This window comes from Propithecus coquereli, unplaced genomic scaffold (assembly GCF_000956105.1).
Source record: "Propithecus coquereli isolate 6110/MARCELLA unplaced genomic scaffold, Pcoq_1.0 Scaffold101, whole genome shotgun sequence".
NCBI classification, from domain to species: Eukaryota; Metazoa; Chordata; class Mammalia; order Primates; family Indriidae; genus Propithecus; species Propithecus coquereli.
Window position 1 is genome coordinate 4,395,076 of NW_012133970.1, and position 19,213 is coordinate 4,414,288.

The 19,213-nt window shown below is 40.2% G+C and overlaps 1 protein-coding gene across 1 annotated transcript in view; it reads right to left on the reverse strand.

The window, feature by feature from the left end:
- Positions 1–19,213, reverse strand: part of AR (androgen receptor) — a 163,571-nt gene that overhangs the window by 53,946 nt on the left and 90,412 nt on the right. The gene's annotated exons all lie outside the window — the stretch shown is intronic.

The following is a 19,213-nucleotide window of genomic DNA, read 5'->3' on the forward strand; positions in this document are numbered from 1 at the left end:
ATCTCAGAAGAAAGCATAGGTGTAAATGTCTGTGACCTTGGATTAGGCAATGGATTCCTAGAAATGACACCAAAACATAAACAATAAGAGGAAAAATATAGATAATTTAGGAGTCATCAAAATTAAAGATTTTGATTTTTAATGGACACCATCAAAAAATGAAAAGACAACTTATAGAATGGGAGAAAATGTTTGCAAATTATGTATCTAGTAAGACACTTGTGTCCAGGGATCATAAAGAACACACACAGCTTAATAATAAAAACAACAAATAACCCAATTAAAACATGGACAAAGAATGTTAATAGTTATTTCTCCATAGAAGATACACATATGAACAACAAACACATGAAAAGAAGCACAACACCATTAACCATTAGTGAAATGCTAATCAAAACCATAATGAAATACCACCACTTCATATCCACTGGGATGGCTATCATAACAATAATGACAGAAACAGAAAACAATATGTGTTGACAAGGATGTAAAGAAATTAGAAGTCTCACACATTGCTCATGGGGAATGTAAAATATTGCAGTCACTAAAGAATATAATTTGGCGATTTCTCAAAAAGTTAAAGGTGGAGTTTTCACATTACCCAGCAACTCACTCCTAGGAACAAAACAAGAGAATGAAAACATATGTTCACACAAAAACTTGCATACAAATATTCATGGAAGTATTAATAATAGACAAAGAGTGCAAACGACCCAATGTACATCAGCCAATGAATGGATGAACAAAATGTGGCATATCCACACAATGGAATATTATTCAGCCAGAAAAACAAATGAAGTACTGGTTCATGCTACAACATGGATGAACATTATGCTAAATGAAAGGATCCAGATAGAAAATGCCACATATTACATTGTTCCACTTATATGAAATGTCCAGAATTGAAAAATTTATAGAGACAGAAAGTAGATTAGCATTACCAGGAGCTGGGAAGAGAGGGAAATTGGCAGTAAGTTCTAATGAATATAGGATTCCTTTTAGAGGTGATGGAAAACCACCTGAAATTATAATAGATAGTGGTGCTGTTTGTGCAATTTCTTGAAAATACCAAAAACCATGGAATTGTACAGTTTAAAATAGTGACTATTGTGGTATACAAATTATATCTCAATTTTTTAAAAATCCTAGAGTGCCTTTTGATGCCAATAATTTTTAGTCTCTGGGAGAGGAGTCAGAAAAAGAAATCAAGAATGGTTTGTAAATTGCAACATAAATGATCCAATTTAAAAGCATGCAGAGGCTTTTAAAGACATTCCAGGTCATGAATGAAGGCAGGTCTACCTTTATAAGGTCCTATTAGCAATCTCATACATTTCTAAGATATGTTGCCATTGGCAAATCCCTTCCCATGCACCATCTCACAACATACCCATGAAGTAGAAAGGGCAAGTCCCATTAGCACCTTTACAGATGCAGAAGCAGAAGTCCAGAGAGCCAGGGGGCACATGTCTAGCCTTCTTTTGGCTAGTGGTGGTTTTTGTCTGCCATGGTTCATAAAGTAAACTCTTTGCTAAAAGAAAATGAATTCTAACTCTTTCCAATTTTTCATCTGATTCATTTCATTCTATTACTCATTTTCTCGCTGCTAGTGACAGCAAGATTCTATTATCTGCAGTGCCATGGGAGGGGATTTCAAAATAGCCCTTCGAAACTGCAATCCCAGTACGTCAAAATGGAGCCTTGAGAGTGGCTATATTGACACTCAGTTCTTATTCCCCTGGCCTCTGTCCACTTTTCATTCTTTCCTTTGTGTTATTACCATGTGAAAATATCCAGCAGTCTATGAAATGTTATAAGTCACTATAAATTGAAAGAGTGGCTATCTTGCTCATTAGATTGTGAAAGAGACAAGAGTAAGAAATATTTCTTTCTGCAGTCCCACTGTCTGGCACATTGAAAATTCTCAATATAATTTGAATGAATGAATGATTAACTGATTGATCGATTAATTTTTTAATGTGTTGTTGGCCAAGAGAGCTCTCTGTCACGTGCTTCTTAAAGAAGCAGCCCAGGTCCTGGAAGATCACGTGGTTTCAGTATTTTCCTGAAGACTATATAATAGCAGTATCTTTCTGGAGTAAGAAGAAATCAACTGAGAGAGTACCCTAGTTTTGAAAACTCTAAGTCTCACTCTTTCTCCTCATAATGGCTATTTGGAATCCTGGTTTCCCTTTGGTCTCAGTGAGTTTGGTGAAGCCACTCTGTGGAATGCTGCTTGGAGCCCCTTCTATGACAAATGGAATGGGTCAGCGGGGGCCAGAGGACAAAGCTCAGCTTGCTGTCACCTCAGTGTCAGCCCACCATAGACATTACTGCCCCTGGCAGCTTGGGTATCAAGAGTAAACAAAGAAAGAAAAAAACTGTGGAAACAATTTCACAAAATTCATGTGTCAGCCAGGCAGGAATGTCCGTCTATGAACTCAAAGCAAGCATATTAAAGACAGGGGAGAGAGCCTCATTGGGGAAAACAGATAAAGTTTTGAGGGCGATGGGATTGAAAAAGTCCATATATTTATAACTTACAACAAATAAATTCATTCCAGCAATATCACCTTTCTTCCTCGAATTGCATACAGCAACTTAGGAAACTGTCCCATTGCCAAATGTCAGATCAAAATCATGTCTGCTGGGGATTAAAAATATTCGACAATGAAACAAAGGCTTGCTCTTGGACCAATATTTGCTTTTGCCATAAACCCTGCAACTTATCTGCACAGGTGTTTAGTAACCTTGCAACTAAGACTCAAAGCTGAGTTACAGTGGGAAGGCACTTTCCATGGTCTGTCTTGATCATTTTCTGACTGGTACTCACTTGCTGGGAGACAATAATTATTTCTATAAACTATATAGCTGTCTATTTTTGCATCATGCAAAAGTGGTCAGACATATTATCATTCAATTTGGAGGTATATCTCTGCAATAGACTATTTTTGGGGGAATATATAAAATTTACATTGAGGAACCCTGGGAGATATGTCAAAGAGGTGATCATTCTGGTGTGACTGCAGATTGGAGGAAATGTGCCTTGTGTATTAATAAGCTGTGTACAGAGAAAACCATAAAGTGATTTTCAAGTAAAGCTGTTTCTCCTATAGGAAACTCTTTGCAGGGGTTCTGTGGTAGTCAGAGGGAAATAATTATTAATTTAAAAATAGACATGATTGTCCTGTACAATGGTAAGGAGACCGCCTAGAATCTAGAAACTAATACTCATATGACACTTTTTAATTTACACAGTGTTTTCACAAGCATTATCTCCTTTGATCTCTTCAGCCATTATACTCTTTCCACTGTAGAGATGAAGAAACTGAGGCTTAGAGAGGTCAAAGGAATTTCCTAAGGCCCAAAGCTAATAAGTGGATTTTCTGACTCCAAGTGCCCTTTCCTTCTACCATATCTTAACTGCTTTAAAAATCTCTGAAGCTAGTCAGAGGAAGGCTTATCTGCAGGATCACTTCTCTGTACATATTCCCAGGTGTGAGTCAGCAAACTTGTAGTTATATCTTCTAGAACAGTGAGGGCCTCCTTGAGGCAATATAACGATCACATTCTGCTCCAAGGATGGATCAAGTCACTCACTGATGTTACTAGAAAAATGGATGTCAAATGCTCACAGCATCGTAGAAGGGCTTGCTAGTAGAGAGCGACCTTCTTATTATCGGATATGTGTGTACATTATTGGCATTTCCCTAGCACTCCATAGGAGCACAGTGGATGGGATAACAAAGAAGAAGGGCTACCAAGTGAAGACTGGGCCAAGTTGACATGGCCAAAAGAGAGTCTGTTACCTTACACAAAAGCATCTAAGGTTCAAAGAAAGCTCTTCATTGTTTTATACGGGATTCTAAGGTATAGAATCCTATTTTTATTTTCTATGCTATATTTTCAGTTTGTTCTCCTACAGGGTTCTATTTTCTATTCTAACACAGGAGGCATATTTTTTTTTCTACATAGAACTTACAGTTCTGTAATAGATCTCACAGTCTCCACTCAAAGAAGAAAAGATGAGTATGTGGAAGCCATAATCCCCAAACCTCATCAGTGAAGTCAACCCATTGGTAAATATAACCACCTGCCTCCTTCCAATTTCCCACATGCATCTACCATTCCTAAAGGTCTGCCTATCACACAGCAGGAGCAACTAGTCTTTACCCCATATCAGTAGTCATAATCATGTCTGATGACTGGTGTGAGCCTCCTTACGTATGCTGAGTCTGCCATGCTGCCCTGAGTTCTCCTTCTCCTGCTGGTTTTCTGACATCCAAAGAAGCTGATAAAGAAGCTGGACCAGGATGTCCCCTCAGGACTTGACCCCTACAAATCTATCTAAAGGCAACTATTAGTTGCTCAGAACTCACACATCTCTACCTACTTTAAAGTGCTCACTGAGCACCTGTAGTCCCAGTTACTAAGGAGGCTCAGGCAGGAGGATCTCTTGAGCCCAGAAGTTTGAGGCTGCAGTGTGCTATGGTCACACCTGTGAAGAGCCACACACTTCACTCTGGGCAACATAGCAAGACCTCGTTTGTAAAAAAATAAAAAAAAAATAATAATAAAGTGATCGTGCTGCTTCTGTTGTGCTCACACCCAAACACAATTCCAAATTTCTCTCTACAACCCCTTCCTCTGCTTCCCTCTTCCCCTCTGTTCTTTCATCTTAACAAGTGCTCAATGCTTTCATTTGACCCCTGGCTCCTCAGAGCTTGCAGCTTTGATGCTCTACCTAAGCCTTCCTATTCCGGATGAGCACCTCCTCTTCAGAACCTGTCCTGAATTCCTTACCCCTTTCAAAATGTGATATTGGTGTTCCAATTCCTCCAGAGTCTTGCTAAGGGACATAATGAAAATCTAATGCCCAATATTATTCCCTGATGATGGCTGAATGCATCCCAGGAGGCAAAGCTTTCCAAAACAATTCCACATATGGTGGGACTTTCAGACATTGTAACAGATCATGAGTAACAAGATACTTTTGGGTAGAAGGGCCTTTCATAAATTCTTAAGATATAACACATGATTGGCTGTCCATGGTACCATGCTCCCACCCTTAACCCCTGCTTTTGACCCAGTATTTCCACGGATGGATAATGATCCTAAGAAAATTTTAAAAAGAAAAAAAGTAATGTACATGAATACAACCTAAGTACATGGAAACAATCGAAACCTGCACCAACAGAGGCATGAGAAAAAACAAAACAAAACGAAGATTCAACAAATTATGCATGCATGAGGGGTGGACTTAAAGGAAATGAGGATATGTTTTAATCAATTGTTGTGTTAGGGTAGTGTCAGGATGTGCTAGGGTGGTGGGCTTTTTAAAAAGCCACTAGTAGAAAGTGTAAACCTCCAGATAGGTGATTCCACATGTTTAAGATTAAAAAGTGAAGCCCACCAGACACAGTGCACTCCAGAAGAGGTTTTCAACGTGTTTAAAATAAAATCCTGGTTTCAGCAAAGAGAATCTTCCACTAAAGAGCTGAGTACAGTGGAGGAAAAAGATCAGTAAGTGCATTACTGAAAGATAAAGCAGGAGGTGGTAGGAACCACAGAGAGACAGCCATGAAGTGGGGTACCTTTCTATGGGGTAGAAGCTTCATGGAGGAGGAAGCATTTGAATGGATCCTTGAAGGTAGGACTTAAGAATATGGAGCTGTGGAAAAAAAGCAGTTGAGGCAGAAGAGATAGCCTCGGTAAAGGTGAGGAAGGGGGAAAGTGTGGGCATGCATTGGGATAAAGGAATAGTTTGACTATGTTGTAGTACTGCCTCTTCAAGTATTCTGGTATCCTTGAGTGGGAAACAAATAATGATTATCCATTTTAGGGATAGAATAAAAAATGAAAAAATATCAACCGAGCTAAAATAAAATTTAAAAGCACTGTTTCTTTCGGGCTTTGATTTAAATCAATTAGTTTCTCTATAATTCTCAATAATGTTGTTTCTTTTGGGCTTTGATTTAAACCAATCAGTTGCCACATAATTTCTCTCCCATTTTGTTTTTTTTTTTTCCTTTTTTTCCTTTTTCTTTTTTATTTCAGCATATTACGAGGGTACAAATGTTTAGCTTAGGTATGTTGCCCTTGCCCCACCCGAGTCAGGGCTTCAAGTGTGTCCATCCCCCAGACGGTGCTCACTGCATCCATTATATGTGTATATACCCATCCCCTCCTCCCCCTCCCATCTGCCCGACACCCGATGAATGTTGGTATATGTACACTTGTGTGTTGATCAGTTAATATCAGTTTGATGGTGAGTACATGTGGTGCTTATCTTTCCATTCTTGGGATACTTCACTTAGTAGAATGGGTTCCAGCTCTATCCAGGAGAATACAAGAGGTGCTATATTACCATTGTTTCTTAAAGCTGAATAGTACTCCATGGGATACATATACCACATTTTATTAATCCACTCAGGTATTGATGGGCACTTGGGCTGTTTCCACATCTTTGCAATTGCGAATTGTGGTGCTATGAACAATCTAGTGGAGGTGTCTTTTTTATAGAGTATCATTTGTTTTTTTGGGTAGATGCCCAGTAATGGGATTGCTGAATCAAATGGTAGTTCTACTTGTATCTCTTTAAGGTATCTCCATGTTGCTTTCCACAGAGGTTGCACTAGTTTGCAGTCCCACCAGCAGTGTAGGAGTGTTCCTATCTCTCCGCATCCACACCAACATTTATTGTTTTGGGACTTTTTGATAAAGGCCAGTCTCACCGGAGATAAGTGATATCTCATTGTGGTTTTGATTTGCATTTCCCTGATGATTAGAGATGTTGAGCATTTTTTCATATGTTTTTTGGCCATTATTCTGTCTTCTTTTGAGAAGTTTCTGTTCATGTCCTTTGCCCACTTTTTGATAGGGCTGTTTGATTTTTCCTTGCTGATTTTCCTCAGTTCTGTATAGATTCTAGTTATCAGCCCTTTATCGAATGTATAACACGCGAATATTTTCTCCCATTATGTAGGTTGTCTGTTTGTTCTCGTGATAGTTTCCTTGGCTGTGCAGAAGCTCTTCGGGTCTCTCTAGCAGCTCAGGAGCCACCAGCAGTCTGAGATGCAAGGGAGGGGAAAGGTAACCGCTCCAACTACCCTTGTCGCTGGTCTCCAAGCCTCCTGGGACCTTTCTCCTTCCAGTTCTCCTCCGCAACGTCTTCCCATGGAGGATCCTGTAGTTTCAGGCACCCTCACCCGATCTACGTTTGTCTGCCTGTTTTTTTTTTTCTTTTCACTTTCTTCTAAAATCTGTCTGTCTTGCAGAGACATTCTGGCTGGCAGTTTTTCTCATCTGTCATCTTGCACCACCCTCCCCATTTTGTGCTTATCTCTCTTATCACAGAAGTATTTAATTTTTGTTTCCACATCAATATCTGCCACTAAACTCTGAGATCTTTGAGAGAAGGACTTGTCTCATTCATCACTGAGTTCCCAGCATCAAGCAGAAGGCCCGGAATATACCTGCCTCAGTGTGTGGTGCTGAAACTATGCTTCCCACTGGACTGAAACTATGCTTCACTCACCTCTTTCTCCTCAGCACCCAGCACAGGGCATGCCATATAAGATATACTTGGTGTTTTGGAACTGAGGTGAATTAGCTGCCTTCCTGTTTTGTCAGTCTTCTATGCCTCAGTTTCCTCATTTGTAAAATAAGTGTAGTAGTAAGAGTATCCACTACCTTATAGGGCTGTTGTGAGGATTAAGGATTAAGTAAGCACTTAGTATAGTGCCTAACACAGAAAATGTTCAGTAACTTTGGGTGCTATGACTATCACCATCACCATCGTTTCCTGTTGCTGTTGTTAAGGCTTCCATAGCTGCTGATGGGGATAGGCCCTTCAAACTGTGCTGGCCTTAGTCAGGGTTGTCCCTCAGCCTGGAAAAGGAGGGGAGGGCTATGCCCATAGATTTTCCTCCCCTATGTCCCATCACATTGCTTCTGCTGCACATACATACATATTCTGTGCAGTGTTAAAGCTGCAGCTGAACTTGAAAGGCAGGCCCACCAGACTAGAGGCCCCCTACGCACACGGCTGGCTCACACTCATCTCTGGGTCCACACAAGGTCTGACATAAAACATGCTTGTTGAAAAAAATAAATGAGTCAAAGCTACTCACCTCCAGACCTTATTCCTTGCCACTGGACCATGAGAATACAAATGTCAATAATCTGGAGTTCTCTGTAACTAGGGAACAGGGTCCAGGGCCCAGAGAGCTCTGTGCTGCCACCCTGCCATCATTTTAGCCAACTTTCTTTAGTTTTTGGTACTTGGAAATGGACTCATCTGTAAGGCTGCAAAACTGTCCATGTCTGAAAATAACTGCTATCAAATTATTCATGTAAATAATATATTAATTATTTGATTCACAGTAGCATTTCTACAGTAACATTATTGGAACCCTGGACATGTGCTGTAATTTGATTTCTCATTTGTGCACTAGGAAGCACTATCAGCAGTGTTTGGTTCATTTTATTTTCAAAAATCTGTCATTATGCTAGGAAATTTCAAGTTGCCTTATCTCATGTTATCCTTATAAATTCTCTGGGGGTGGTCATCATTATCCCCATTTTACAGATAAGAAAACTAAGCCTCAGAGGTGATATCATTTTCCCAAGGTCATACAGTTAACAAATACTGGACTCAGGATCAAGTCTTTTACCCCACATCAGTAAGACTGCTGGGTAGAGAGAACTTGAATATCTCTGTAGGTAGGTGAGAAATCATTCCACGTCTCCACACACCCCTTTCTTTTGTTTCCTACCCCATCTCTGCTCCCATGCAACCATAATCTAAAACTTGCTGGCTAGTCCTTGTCAAGTTTCAAAAGAGACAGAAAACTCTTTCCAAGTGACATGGGCTACAGAGGGGTTTCTGGGGGAGTCAAGGAGGCTACACAGGTGGGGCGATGGCAGAGGCCATGCAGGAGAGTGGGAAGTAGGTAGAATTTAGTTAAAAGCAACACAAATGAAGGACCAACCCTGTCTGTGCTCTGAAGCTGAGCATAGCTAAGGGACCTCAAGGACTGGATACCCGCTTATTGATGGGCCCTGAGGGCCCTTGGCAGGGTCCTAACTCCCTCTCCTCACATGGGGTTTGGGCTATAGCTGAAGGTGGTTCATGTAGGAGTCAGAGATAAGCAGTACATACATGCTGGTTTTGGTTGGCTTCTTTTTAAAAGGGTCAAAATTGGAGAATGGGTGCGGGGTATGGAGGGATATAAAGCCAATCTATGGGAAGCATAATGAACTCCAGTGCATTGCCGGAGTTTCATTTTAAACACAGTAGAGTCATAGGCCATACCAAGACATTACCCTGTTTTTGAAAGAAATTTCCCTCCCCCTAAAATAGACAAACAAAACAGTATCACTACAACCAAACCACATTCCTCCAAGAGGTCCAAAGCACTAGGAATGTAGAAGACAGTACTATAGATAAAAGATAATCTGTCTTGGTTTTAAAAATATCCATCCGGCTTCAGGAAAAGAAGCCTTAAAAATTATTTACACAGGTGCTGGCTCAGGTTTCTATTGAATCTGGCCTCAGTATACTTCCAGACACGCCTCTGGCTGGACAAGAGAAACTAATGGCTGAAGAATATGGAGGATAATTTATGACCTTTGTTAGCTTTTCTCCTGGTCTGTGGCTTGGGACTTGAATTTGCTGGGGAGGCCATACCCATCCTGTTGGGGAAAAAGATTCACAGACAGCTCTGACACCTTCAAGATCAAATCCTGGAAGCCAGGAGAGGCAATGAACATGTGCTGGCTGAGCTGACTGGGGAATCTTATTCACAGTGTCCCGGGAGGCAAAGAGGAAAGAGGAGAGGATTAACCTTTGCTGTATTCTCATACAAACACAACTGGCCTTTCTGGTCCCTAATTAAGTAACACTGAAGAGAAGTGCTTGGCTGGGAATCTTACACCAATCTAAGGTCTCTTTTACTGAGGGATCTACCACAGGTACCATCTCTCATCTTTCCTTTCTGCTTCTCCAGGGAACACCATAAGTATATGTGTGTCTATGACCAATGCTTCACTCCAGAAGGAGCCAAAACTTATTAGGCACCAGGAGCTGTATTAAACATCATTTAGTTCTTACAATAGCCCTGTGAGCTATTATTATCCTCACAGAGGTACAGAGAAGTTAAATGATTTGCTCAAGAAGTTACATGATCTAGTAAGTCTTAGAGCTAAGGACTGAACTCAAGTCTGCCTGTTTCCCAAGGACGATGCATACAAAGTGAACAACTGGCCAAGGGACACATCTGAAGTACCTATAAAATTTTAGATATTCACTATTAAAAGATTATTGTTGAAGATTTAGATTGTTATATATTTATTGCTAAAATCTTCAAGATTGTATAGTCCAACCATTTTATTGTTCAGATAGAGATTTTAACGTGCAGAGAGGGAAGGAAACATGCCTAAGGCCATGTGGTAAGTTGGGGGCAGAGCCAGAGTCCCATCTGGCGCTTTTGCACTGCATCTTGTTCTACTACCTGGATGGTAGCCTGTTTCCAAAAGCCCAGAGACTAGTGTAGGGCAGCTATGAATGGTTCAGCATGGGAAGGGAGCCGGACACAAAAGGCCAACTGAAGGCCTGCCAAAAGGTTTGCTGCATCTGACAAGGTTCCCCACGATGATCTCCAGATTCCGCAGTGTTCTCTAAACAAGTCTTCTGCTTTCATACCACCCTGTCTTTGCTCAATCTGTTCTCACTTCCTGAAATTCTCTTCCTACCTTTTTGTACCTGGCAAACTCTTATGCATCCCTCAAGACCTAGAGCAACCCTTAACTCTTCTGTGAAGTCTTCCCAAGTTTCCAGGTAAAATAACTCATTCTCTCATTCTGTTTGCTCAGGGGATTATGCCCTTAACTTCCAGTACAGCACTGACCTCAATTTGTTTTGTTAATAACTATGTGTCATATTCACCCCACAGCCACTAACTAGTTGTATGACTTTGGGTAAATTGCTTATCTCTTCTGTGCCTCAGTTCCCCCATTTGTAAATTGAGAGTAATAATAATATTTACATCATAGGGTTGTTGTGAGGATTGAGTGAGAAAATGTCTATCGAGCATCTAATGCATATTGAGTGCTCAATAAATATTTTTTGTTGTTATCTCATATCTCTTATCTCTGTGCCTGGTAGAGGTACAGTGTACACAATAAGCACTGACTACTGAATAAATGTATGCTATGTGGGAAAAGTGTCAGTCATCAAATAGCCATGTTGGATATCATTGTATTCAGGATACTCCCTTATGAGTCTATAAAGTCCTTATCAAAGACTAGACCAGTGTTCCGTAATCTTCTCTGGGTTATAGAGCCTCTGAGAACCACATGAAAGCTATGAAAACTCTCCCTAAAAAAAATTCATCTCATGCATGTAGACACAAAAAAACTTGCAAGAATCCTCACACCAAGAAATGTCCTACAGAACTCTCCCACCACATACTGCAGTTATTACTCATTCCCCTGCTAGGAGAGAAGACACATATAGTTACAGAAGATGGTCTCACACAGTGGCAGAGTCAGAGAGGACTAACAAGGACTGAGCACTTCTGGGAGCCAAGGGCTGTGCTAAATGTTTACTATGCTGCTTCACATCATTCTTGGGGGTTCCAAGGTAACAACTTCTGTGGCTCTTCCGATTGCCTTTGAGTTAGGTGAGTCTCTCAGATAGGAAACAAGAAATGGTAAGGAGTCCCTCATTTCTTCCATTTATATGTAATACAAACCTGGAAAAGTCATTTCTTCTCTCTGGGCTTCAGTTTCCTCATCCATGAAATGGCTTCACCAGATTTTTAGATTTCCAAGTTCTCTTTCTTCACATCTTAAGAGGTTATCACCAGTTAAAGAGCCTGTGATTCTGAGCACTGGAAATCTTTTAAATCTCTTCATTAAAGAACCTGTGACTAAATCAACTGTCCTGAAAGTAAACAAGCTTGGGATCTGTAGGAATATGCTTATCTGCCTTAAGGAACTGTGGGAAGACCAGTCTCCAGGACCCACATCCAGATACTATAAGGAAATCAAGGTTCATCCACACAATGAAGTGTCCCAGGAGAGGAAGGAAGAATGGAATTTTAGAACCCTGATAGAGGAAAACAAAACGTTGTCTCTGTGACTTTTTAGTTCTGTCTGAAAAGATAATATTCTGTTTTCTGATAACAAAGAGGAAGGAAATCAATTTCTCTTTCTCTTGGCACCATGGAGAACACTCTGTGGCATGCTTCTCTGAGAAAGCTCAAAGCAAAGAGCCAAGGAACCATGAGTCTACCATTTATTTCCATGCATCCTGTCTCCGAGCTCTTCCTTTAGCAAAAGTCTCATGAGGGCAGGTGTTAAGTTGCGCCTCCTGTTCTATGGTTGAGTGAATTAAGAACTACCAGGCCTGATTTCATAGAATCAGAACTTTCCCTCTGAAGCGTATGAGTTGGTAGAAGGACTATGGCCAATATGTCCCTTGCCATATCTAATGAAGAATGTTGCTGATGAACTATAAGCTTTAAGTTTTGGGGGCTTTCTTAGGAAGACAAGCTCCTTGTGATGTTAGTGCTATTCAGTGGCTCCTCGGTATCTCTCCACAGTGTTTACGTCTTTCTCAACTTCTTATCTCATATTTGACTTGGTTGTTCCTCTTCACTGTTGAATTTCTTGTTTGCCCTTTATTTCTAGTATATTTATATATTTGGGGGGGGCAGGTGTGGTGTAGCAGAGTGAATGCTTTTTTTGACCCAAGAAGATGTGGATTCGAATTCCAGCTATATCACTTACTACCTGTAGATTAATATGCAAAGCCTCAGTTTGCTCATATTTTGTAAAACCAAGAGAATAAACTCTCCCTCTATCCCAGGTGGCTGTGAAGTTAAAATGGAGAGTGGATATGGTGACCTTTCATCTACTGAAGAGATTTAAAGTTAGCCACATTAATGATCACTAGACTGTAAGCTCCTTGAAGCAGGCTCTGTATCTTGAGTATGTCAACCTAATATCCTGCATGTAATAAGCACCCAGTTAACGTTTACTGACTGAATGCATGACGAGATTACTACCAGGCCTGTTCTTACGAGGTGCTCTGTAGAGATAGACACTAGTCTGGCCAGGAGGTATAATGATTTCACTGGGGCGCCTCAGTAGTCACAATATAGACTGGAAGCAAAGGGGCTGAGAATTCTAATCCTTGTTCCCTTTATCAGGAGTCATTTACCTCCCAATCTCCCAATCCTAGTTCAATTTTCTGTCAGGTTTGCATGTACAAAGCTGACTAGCCTCCTTGAAATGCTGAAAGCAGATGTCTAGCTATGAAAGGACAGGGAAGGAGCATGAACACCTGAATAAGAGGTTCTAGAAGTATGCACACATGGCTATTAAAACTGAAGATATTGCTTTTTTGTTACAATGATGGCTTCTCATAGAGTTCAGCCATTCTGAGGGGAAGTGTGTTTCTTGCTCTGGGACTAGAGCCCAGAGAAGTAAGACATACCTCCTATCTCTAAAGAGAAAGTGGGTCTAACACTTATCCTTGCAATAGCAGCTAACTGCAAAAATGAACTTCCCAGAGTTTGCCAGTCACTAAGAGATTCTCTTGAGGGGCTGAAGAAGCTTCTGGCTGCAGAATATAGACAGGCACCAAAAAACGATAAGGAACTAGAAAATTGGTAAGGCATGGTGGAAGGAGGCAATAGACTCAAAATACCTTGCACGTGACAAAGGGTATGTAAACATTATAGCTATTTACATTATGGTGCAAGTGCTATGGAAAATTCTTATTAATCCTTATTTCATAAAATGCACAGATTATAAATAAGCAGGCACAGGGTGCTATAAAGTAGCAATGGCAAATTCTTGGCTAGGCTTCCAAATTTGGCACTGACAGAGACTTGGGTGGGTGCCAACTGCAATGAGTTATAGAGCTAAATTATTTATTCTGCAAGCCTGTGGTCTAGTCTTGTCATGGGGAGGTCCAGAATTCAGCTGGGAAGCACTTGAAGAAAGAGCATCATGAGGTGATATATGGCTGATCCACAACTCAGTTGGCCACCTGGCCCTTACTTTCTATGAGACAAAAGTTTACTATAACACTTGGTACCAGATCATCCCCAAAGCCCTTCCTCTTTACCGTGTGGAATATATGTGGCATCCAGCAAAACTCATTCACATATATTTCATAGTTATCGATATGCTTACAGTACAAATGTCTAGAAAATGTATGAAATGTTTTCAATTTCTCCTCTGGGTATTGCAAGGGGGAGCGAACTACTAGATCATCAGGAAAAAAATTATCCTTTTTCAGCATTTCTAGATTTATTTTTTTCTCCTGTTTAGTATAAAAGTTTAGGACCGAGAGGCCACTAGACAAGGTATTCTGTATAAGCAAGATATGCAAACTTTGGCCAATCGGGAAGAATTCTAAAAAATTAGATAATCTAGAGAGTTACTAAGATACCAGGGGACTGAAAAGAATAAAATTTACTATGCAGATTTGCAAGTGCAGGAGTGACTATCTGAAGCATGGGCCAACAAACTATAGTCCACAAGCCAAATCCAGTCTACTACTTGTTTCTGTGAGGCTTAAGAGCTGAGAATGATTTTTATGCTTCTAAATGGTTTAAAAAAATCAAAAGTCTTTCCCAGACAAGCAAACACTAAGGGAATTTGCCACCACTAGACCTGCCCTACAAGAAATGCTTAAAAGTGTTCCATACATGGAACAGTTGATACGCACCAGTGTAAAAACACCCAAAAGTTAGAACTCACAGCTTTTATAAAACAGTAACACAAGGGAGAGAACAAAGCAATTAGGTAACAATCAAAATGATGACCAGAACAGTATCTCACATACCAATACTAACATTGAGTGTGAATGGTCTTAATGCCCCTCTTAAAAGATGTAGATTGGCTGACTGGATTAAAAAAACACAAGCCAAATATACACTTGCCTCCAAGAAACCCATTTAACTCGCAAAGATTCTCATAGACTAAAGGTAAAGGAGTGGAAATAAATATCCCATGCAAATGGAAACCAAAAGCAAGCAGGAGTAGCTATTCTCATGGCAGATAAAATAGACTTTAAATCACAAACGGTAAAAAAAGACAAAGATGGTCATTACATAATGATAAAGGATCAATTTAACAAGAAAATGTAACAACCTTAAATATATAGGTACCTAACATTGGAGCTCCCAGATTCATAAAGCAAATTCTACTATATCTAAAGAAAGAAATAAACAGCAACGTCATAATAGCCAGGGCCTTTAACACTGCACTGACAGAGCTAGACAGATCATTGAGGCAGAAAATCAACAAAGAAACTCTGTACTTAAATGGGACTCTAGAAAAAATGGACCTAACAGACATTTACAGAACATTCTACCCCAAAACTGCAGAATATACATTCTTCTCATCAGCACATGGGACATTTTCTAAGACAGATCGTATGTTAGGATACAAAACAAGTATCAGCAAATTTAGAAAACTTGTATTCATATCATGTATCTTCTCGGACTACAGTGGAATCAAACTAGAAATCAATTCCAAGAGGAACTTTAAAAACTACACAAATATGTGGAAATTCAACAACCTGCTGCTGAAGAATCCTTGGGTTATTGATGAAATCAAAATGGAAATCAAAAAATTTTTCAAATTGAATGGCAAAGGTAATACAAGCTTCCAAAATCTATGGGATAAAGAAAAAGCAGTGCTAAGGGGAAAGTTCATAGCCTCAAATGCTTACACCAAAAGGACAGAAAGACCACAAATTAACAATCTAATGTCACACCTCAAGGAACTATTAATAGAAAAAGAAGAACAAACTGAACCCAAAGCTAGCAGAAGGAAAGAAATAACAAAGCTCAGAGCAGAAATAAACAAAATGGAAACCAAAGAAACAATACAAAGGATCGACAAAACAAAAAGTGGGTTCTTTGAAAAGACAAATAAAATTGATAGACCACTAGCCAGATTAACCAGAAATAGAAGAGAAAGGACTCAAATAAACTCAATCAGAAATGAAAAAGGAAACATTATAACTCATACTATAGAAATACAAAATATTATCTGTGCCTACTACGAAAACCTCTACACAAACTAGAAAACCTAGAGGAAATGGATAAATTCTTAGAAACAGACAACCGCCCAATCCTGAGTCAGGAAGAAATAGAAATCCTGAACAGACCAACAAGGAGTAGTGAGACTGAAACAGTAATAAAAAAAGTCTCCCAACAACAACAAAAAAAAACCCTGGCCCAGATGGATTCACAGCCGAATCCTACTAGACCTACAAAAGAAAAATAGTATTTAATAGAATGTGAAAATTAAATAAAATTCAAATTTTAGTGCCCATAAAGTTTTACTGGAACATAGCCACACTGATTAGTTTACATATTATCTATGGCTGCTTTCTTACTACAAAGGTAGAGTTGAGTAGTCGAGATAGAGAACATATGACCTGCAAAGCCTAAAATATTTACTGCCTGACCCCTTATAAAAAAAGTTTACCAATCCCTAATCTAAAGTCTGGATGACACATTTAAGGAAACCAGAGACAGAAAGATAAGAGAACCTTTGTGAAAAGATCTCTAGGACTCACAAAGTCAGGATCAGTCAACTCCTTGGCCAAAGATACCTGATCAAGGCTTTGTTGAAGCTGCAAGCAGATCGTCCTAGCAGAGTTATTTTGCCCCTAGGAAATGTTACTCGAAAAGTCAGGGAGTGAAGAGGACACTGACATGCACCAAAAACTCTCTGCAAGACTCCAAGCAAGAGGTAACATTCATGAGGGTTCACTTACATTTCTTCCCTCACAAAATCCTAGGGTGAGAGAGAGAATCAAAGCCATACTTATATAAAATTTGCCAAGGAAACTAAATTGGGACCTATTGTAAACATCAGTGAGGATGGTGTAATTCTTTGAGTTCAGAATGTAAACTACAGTTTCAATTTTATGATGTGTACCAAACAGTGCTCCATGTGTACAAAACAAATGGACATACAATCTCCAATGTTTTACTAGAAAATGTCTGAAAAATAGTAAATTCTTGAGCACATAATGCACATGACGGATTAATTAACCCTCTTTGAAACATGATGAGGTAGAAATGGGTATTCATATCCTGATTTTCCAGATGAGAAAATGGAAAAGAAAGGAAGTTACCCAGCCATGGTCACCAAGGAAAATCGCAGAGTCCTGGATTTTAACCCAGGTCATCCATAGTGCACTCTCTCGACTAGCTCTCTCCCCACCTGAAGATTGATTTTTAATTGATTAGGATCTGGGATTTGTCATATTCTAGGAAGGCAGAGCCAAAAGTGCATACACGTATAAATGCATGTGTGTTTGCTGAAATAATGATGATGTCTGTAATTTGTAGAACTGTCACAAAAAGTCTCAGCTGGAAGGGCATTTTAGAAACATCTAGTTTAACTTCCCTACTTTACAAATAGGGAAAACTGAGGTCCAAAGGGCAAAATTTCTAATCTAAGGCTGCACAACTAAATCTGTCTGAGCCTTTACCCCTATGTATGGGCATTGCTTTCCTTTGACTTCCTGGCCTCTTAGGTAGCATCCAACAACCCCTTCACCTTCCCACTCATCCTACACATCCCTCAAGCCAGCTGTTTCTCCTCGTGCTTGTTTCTAACACACAGATCAACCCTTCAAACACACACACAGACACACACACACACACACACACACACACACAGACACACACACACACACACACACAGTCTTTCACTAACTTTCCCTCAGCCAGATTTTAGTGATTTTACCCCCACAGCCTACTACCATTACTTTTTCACTGAAAAATACACAGACTCTTCCTTGTCCAGCCTCACCCTCACTCTAACCCCTTAGCATTACTGACAATGAGAAAATGTGGGGCTCTCCCCTACCCTTCCTCCTCCACAAGAAAACCTGGCCAGATTACAATTGACTCTGTGCTGAGCCCTGTACCAATGATAGCATTAAAGCCTTACATGTCAGGCTATTAAATTTTGTGCTTGTGCCTAGTCTAGAGATTTCTGAAACTATGAATAAAGTAATAATGAACATTCTGAATACTCAGTCTGAGTTAACTGACAATAAACAAATGAGGGAGAGAAAGATTTGTGCTCCTATTCTGTCCACCACAGGTGTAATTCCAAATTTCAACAAGACAGATTCAGAACCATCCTCGGAAAGGCCATTTGGGCAATAAAGATGCATTGTAAAAATGGAAAAAAACCAAATCAATAAATGTTCTCTTCGGGTAATAAGACAGCCCTCTGTCTTCAAATAGGGATAATGATGGCAGTAAAATCAAGCCACCCAGCGTTACAGATGGGAGGAGAAAGAAAACATCGATAATTGTTTTTGCTTTGGTGTGTGTGTGTATGTGTATTGAACTCTTTTGCCATCTGATATGGCCTGTGGTGCCTGGGCTTGCTGACACACCCGCTCTAGATGAGTGCTCAGGTTCATTCCCTGCTTTACAGACAGGGCCTGCTGGACTATAGGGTATGGGGCAGGGTCTGACTGGGGAAGATGGGGAAGTCCGTGGAGCTGATCTGAAGTCCCTGGAGCTGCTCCTTACTTCCTTTTCTGACAGCCATCATTTAGTGAGTACTTTTAAGAAAGGAATGCACTGCTCTCAGGATCTTTCCAAACTGCCTAGGCCCAGGTACTGAGGCCCTAGACTTCATACTAGCCCAGCGTGAACAGTAGCAATGGGTCACTTGGTGGTATGAGTGGAACATGCAGTACGTTTTCGGTGATACCAAGTGCTAGTTGCCTCCTTACTGCTTGGGGGACTGGAATAAAACAACACGACAGCTTTCTGTTTCACAGGTATTCCTGCCACCCAGCCAAAATGATGAAACTGCACTCATCATTATGATTGGCTGTCAATGAGGAGGCCAGTTAAAGCACACCCACTTTCTACCTTTTCACCACAAACTCTCTGGTGCTTCTGCCATCCTCTGGTAAGTCTCAGCACATTCCTGGTGAATGATGTGGCCATACATTCCTATATTTTAAGACTGTCCTCCAGGTTTATAGCCCTTAAGCAATAAAAGGTTCTGTTTTTATTCTGTCTTGGAACTTAGCACTTCCAGGCCAGTGAGAGGGAAGGATAAAGGCCTTGGCAGGAAGTACCTCCCTGGTGGAAAATGGGGGCAGGGATGGATGCTGGTGTTTAACAACTAGGTCTGGTTC